We start from the raw sequence: 6075 nt of genomic DNA on the forward strand, positions 1-6075 counted from the left end.
GAAATATTATGATGAAAATAACGAATGCTATCAACAACAGCTTTAACATCCGTCTCAAATTCTACTTGAGAAAAATTGAGAGAATTAGTCCAAAGTGAACTCTTTCGAAGGGCTAGAGCTTCCATAATCTTCGGATCATGAATGTCCTTAACCACCCAACTTTCACAAACCCGAAAACGTTCATCCTCATTTCTGAACAGAACCCCTAAACCACAAGCATTCGCATGGCAAAAAATGGCATCGTTAGTGTTACACTTGATAAAGCCCTCATTTTGGACGCTGCCAACAAATAGACACATTAGAGAGAATGCACTGAGTATTAGGTCCCCACGCTCAACAACTTTTTCAATCCGATAATATAAACCAGAAGCACGAAAACCTTCAAATGGCGAAAAGGAATTGTTATTCCACAACAAGTTGTTACGTTGCTACCATATGATGTAGAGAACCAGCAATATTTCAATAACCATATCCACATAAGCTGACAAGCAGAAAGCTAATAACTAACATGTCAAATCATCAAACTCACTATTAGGCAGACTCACTACATTCCAACAACCCACCACGTAGGAACAAACCATAAATAGGTGTCAAATGTGCTCATCGTCTAACTCATATAAAATACAGCTAGTTGGGACGAGAACATGACGAGCTTGAAGCATAAAACAGAAAGGGAGACCATGTGAGGCAAGTTTCCAAACTAAATACTTGATTTTCGGAGGAAGGTTTAGGCCACATAACACCAACCACTCGTCAATAGGATTCCTATTATGAAGAAACCGCCTAAAGCTCTATAACCCGACTTTGAAGAATAGATGCCATCATTAGTAAAATTCCAAACAAAGCTATCTGGGATATCTCAAATAGAGTTAACAATGTTACAAACAAAAGAAGCATCTCTATCGTTAAGAATGGAATAAATTCAACCTCCTAGACCTTAGAGTCGGGAATCAACAAGTTTGTCACCTTTAAGTTTTCCAAGTCAGGGGCACAAACTGAGGTAGCACGAAAATTATTCGCTTGAGAGTTCCACATGTTTTGCCACACATTAATAAATTGTCCATCATTAGCTTTCCATCTCATCCTAAGCCGCAGAAAATTAATACTATTCCACACACTCATCCAAATAAGACTAGGATTAGTGTTTAATTTGGAAAAAAAGAAAGTATTATTGCAAAGAAAGTATTTAGCCTTGAAGAGCTTACGGACCAAAGTATGAGTATTAAAGATGAATTTTCATCATTGCTTACCAAAAAGGGAAAGATTAAAAAGGTGCAGATCACAAACCCCAATGTCTCATTGATCTTTGCGTCTATATAATTTAGACCAATCAAACTAATAGATATTCATTCGGTCATCAGCCTTCAAACCCCACCAAAAAAAATTCATCATTTTTATAGCTCATTACAAATAGCGCGAGGCATGTGAAAGGTGCTTATACAGAAAGTGGGGAGAGCTTGAGCCACAGATTTAAGAAGAACATCCTTCCCATCATTAGATAAAAAAAAGCAAAATCCCCAACTACCAAACCGCTTCCCAAACCTATCAAAAAGAAAGATAAAAATATTTATCTTCGATCTTCTAATAAAGAAGGAAAACTCAAATACTGGCCTATGTCAATAGGAGAATGGACCTGCAGTAGATTACAAATAGCTAAACAGAGATCGGTTGACATCTAAGCTAAAGAAGGGAAAATTTTAGGATACTCTTGGAGTAATACTCCCGACCAATGAATTCAGGACACATGTATTTATATTTTTTTCTTTCCACCAATCATGTCCATGTAGTGGTATTTAAAATGATTTTCATTGGTCGGAAGTATTACTCCCGGAGTACTGTAAAATTTCTCCTAAAGAAGATGCTAGATTTGATCAATTTGATGGATTGACCAAATTTAACAAATCTAACTTAATAATGATATTTCAAGGCTAATATGGTCTTTTCCCCGCTTCTAAATATTAATGAAATTGATCAGGTTATGAGATATTGTTAAGACTTCGTAAAAAAAGATTTAGGTCGAGGGTTAGGAATGTCTCTTTTAAGTGTTTTTAATAATTGAAAAATTACATAATTATGTCAATATTTAGTTCTTCTATCTTTTCAAGCCCGTATAAGTAAAATAATTTTTTAAAACATAAAATATAATGACTCGAAATATCTAAAAAAGTAATTCTGTAATAGAACTTGTAATGAACCCGGTAATTAAATTTTTGAATAACGGTTGAGTAACGGTTGCTATATACATAATTTCTAACTGATTTTTCAACTAACGGATAAGCAACGGTTTCTATATATGTAGTTCTAGTTTTATTATATACTTTTAACAAAATTTTCAAATTACACTTAAATAGCGATTTCTATAAATGTGGCTCTGATTTTATTTTGCAACACGACCAACGTTTATAATGAAAACAAAAGAAAATATTTAACAAATCTAACTTAATAATGATAACCATCTTATATATAGTCAATAATTTAAACAATGAAGACATATTAAACAATGAATTTTACACTCCATCATCCAATTGTGAAAAAACAAAGTAAGCATAGAAGACACTCCATATATACATATAGTCCTAAAAACGTTGTTGGGCCCCCTCCAGCCCTGGGTCTTAGGCCGACGCACTCCCGACCTAGGCCCATGACCGATCCTGTAAATAATCATACACTAAAGGAAAGTTCAATTTACAAAACCCCTCAAAATATGAATCACAAGATTACGAACATGTATAGTTTGCTCTTAATTGCAAAAGCCATAATAAGATATTAATTGTCACGTCCGGGTCTAAATTTCTAGAATTTATATCTAGATATTAATATATATTATAATTATTGGGTATGTGATTTTTATTTGGTGTTATAGGAAAAGTTTGGAGTTAATTTGATGAATTTATATGTAAATTAAAAGATTAGAGTAATTTTTAAAAGATTATATAAAGATGGAGGACCAAACTGGCTATTCGCCAGATTTGGATATCTACATTTGCGAAGAGGTGGAGATTGGATCAGGTTATCTTTCTATTTCACGCCCGATGCCGATTGAGGTCATTTAGGGTCGGGTGTGACAGTTTGGTATCAGAGCTCTAGTTTAAATTCTTCGGACCTAAGGTTGATAGTAATTGAGGAATATCGATATTTGATGATAGCTAAGAAATAATCGATGGTAATTGAGGAATATGGATATTTGGTGATAGTTAAGAAATAATTTGAATTTTTTTTTGAGGATTGAGTACTAGCTAATGAGGTGTAAAAATGAGATTTGATGGTTAGCAATATCTAGGTATATGAAAAATAGTAAATTATTTGATATTTGGTGATAGGGGTTATGAGTAAGTCATAACTTTGAGCTAGAGATATAGAGAATTATCTATATAGGTGCTGCTGGAAAATCAAATTCGTATCTGAATCTTATGATGCATTTTTCGACCAGATATAGGCTGAATCTGTCATGGAGTCCTAAATGAAAGTTCTTTATTATTATCTTACGTTTCCAAGAGTTTTTGAATCGCCTTAATCGGACTCCGTGTGAAAAAGTTATGCTGAAAACGACATATGTGAGATACCGATGGTAGTGATCAATGAGAAGTAAAGTGAGAGAATATATTAGATGTTTGAGGAAATAATTAAGATATGAATTTTGAGGATAAAATTTTGCTGATTTTAAGCACAGTTGGAGGTAGGAAAATTAAGAGATGAATATGATATAAGAGGAGGAAATTGAAATTTTGTAGTACATATATATATATAGAAGTTATTTTTAGTTGAAGTTTGTGTGATTATGGTTTAAGTTTATATAAGAATCAAATTGAGTGTTTATAGGTCAAATAAGAAAATCGAATGATATTATAGATTTATTGACTTTTATGGGTGTAAAGATATTATTCGGAGTTTGGAGGGGAAAAAAAACATTGATTATCATAATTTAGGTACTCTATCTTCCTTGGGTATATGGTTTTATGGTTTGGAGAAGAGATTGAAGTTGCGAGGATTATAATCTAAATTAACATAAAGATCAAATTGAGTAGGTATAGATCAAATAAAGAAATTGAATGACATTATAAATTTTTAGGCTTTTATAGTGTTTGAGGATATTGCTTGGAGATTTAAAAAAAAAAACTTTCACATTGCGATTTAAGTAAATCGTATTTGTTATCCATATAGTTTGATGAGAAACTTAAATTGATTTTTTTTATTGTAAGGATTTGATTATCGAGGTTTTACGAAAATAAATAAGTCAATGTGATATTAATAGAGGAAATATGTTATCGATATAAAGTTTATATTTGATTGATGATGATGACTTTGAGTTCATATTCATCATGATTGGAGTAAAAATTATAGATATAAGTATTATTATTATGATGAAGTAAGATTATATGCTGATGCAAATCATTGATTCGAATTATTTGAAGTTTAAGAAAAATATAATATCGTACATATTAGCGGTTCAAAAGTGATATTTTTGAAGTCTGTAGAACTTGGAGATAGGTGAAATATATTTGATATATATGCAATTGATGGAATCAATTGTGATTAGTGGGATTTGGTGTATGTTAGGAAAATACGAATATAAAATATATCATATTATATAAAGTTGAATATATGATATTTGAAGTTTTATTGTGGATTATGGTGATGGAATAGTTACTAAGAGTTATGTATAAATAATTGTTACAGTGATGTGGATATGGATAAATGATGAAGTTAATGGAAGGAAACATTAGAATTTGTGGTCTTATGATGATTATGAGGAATCTTGATAATGTGAAATAATTTTGTGATCTTGGAAATTATTTGAGGAAGAAAATGTAGATTAGAGAATGTGAATTTCGAAGACGAAATTTCTTAAGGTGGGGAGAATTGTCACGTCCGGGTCTAAATTTCTAGAATTTATATCTAGATATTAATATATATTATAATTATTGGGTATGTGATTTTTATTTGGTGTTATAGGAAAAGTTTGGAGTTAATTTGATGAATTTATATGTAAATTAAAAGATTAGAGTAATTTTTAAAAGATTATATAAAGATGGAGGACCAAATTGGCTATTCGCCAGATTTGGATATCTACATTTGCGAAGAGGTGGAGATTGGATCAGGTTATCTTTCTATTTCACGCCCGATGCCGATTGAGGTCATTTAGGGTCGGGTGTGACAGTAATGGAAAACACATATATCATCAACAGTATCAAATTATTTGGTGGAATAGGGTGAGATTTTATCTCTTCCCTACACGTAACCGGAAAATGAATTCAAATCTCTTTGCAGCTCATCCTTACAAAAATAAAATAAAAACACAGAGTCAATCTAAGGCGACCAACCACATCCATACACATACTAGCAGTTATGATTGTGGTGACTCGAAACAATAAAAGAGATCTGGAAAAAGTCAACGAGCACACTCTGCGCCCCGCGGGTGACATGGTGCGACACTTTTATTCTACTTAAACCCTTGATTGACTTGAGTTTCGAAGTATCTACCTTGTTTTGCAGATCAGCCTTCTCCGATAAAAGATATCCAAATATTAGCTAAATAGATTTGGTGTTAGACGTTCAGGATTTGTATCAAGCATACTTGGCCCTAGACACTCGGTTCTTAATTAGGGGCTCATACGTTCTCTTATGAGGCATCTGGTCGTCGTTCATAGGACTACTTGATAGAATTTTCGACCCTACTACCATAAGCAAATCATCTGCTCAATTCAGCTCCATTATTTATGTTGCGGCTCGACAGTCTTTCTGTCAAATTTTAAGAGTCCAGGAATGCAACAATTTTAATAGTTATCTAGGATGACCTAGCACAGTTGGTCGTATTTGATTGAGGGAACATGTAGGTGCACCAGTTCAAAACCTAATCAAACTAAAAAATCGAATACCAAAATTTCCAAAATAATTGATATCGATATCAAACTAAATAATATGTAAAACCGAAATATAACCGAACCCAAATATTCGATTCGGTTTTGTTTAAACCGAACAAGCAAAATTTAGTTAAAAAAACAAATAAGAATCGTTATATTTCTTCATTAAATTTATCTCAACAACAAAAGAAACTTGAAATATTTTAAAAATATA

The sequence above is a fragment of the Euphorbia lathyris genome, chromosome 8, assembly GCF_963576675.1.
Source record: "Euphorbia lathyris chromosome 8, ddEupLath1.1, whole genome shotgun sequence".
In the NCBI taxonomy this organism is placed as follows: domain Eukaryota; kingdom Viridiplantae; phylum Streptophyta; class Magnoliopsida; order Malpighiales; family Euphorbiaceae; genus Euphorbia; species Euphorbia lathyris.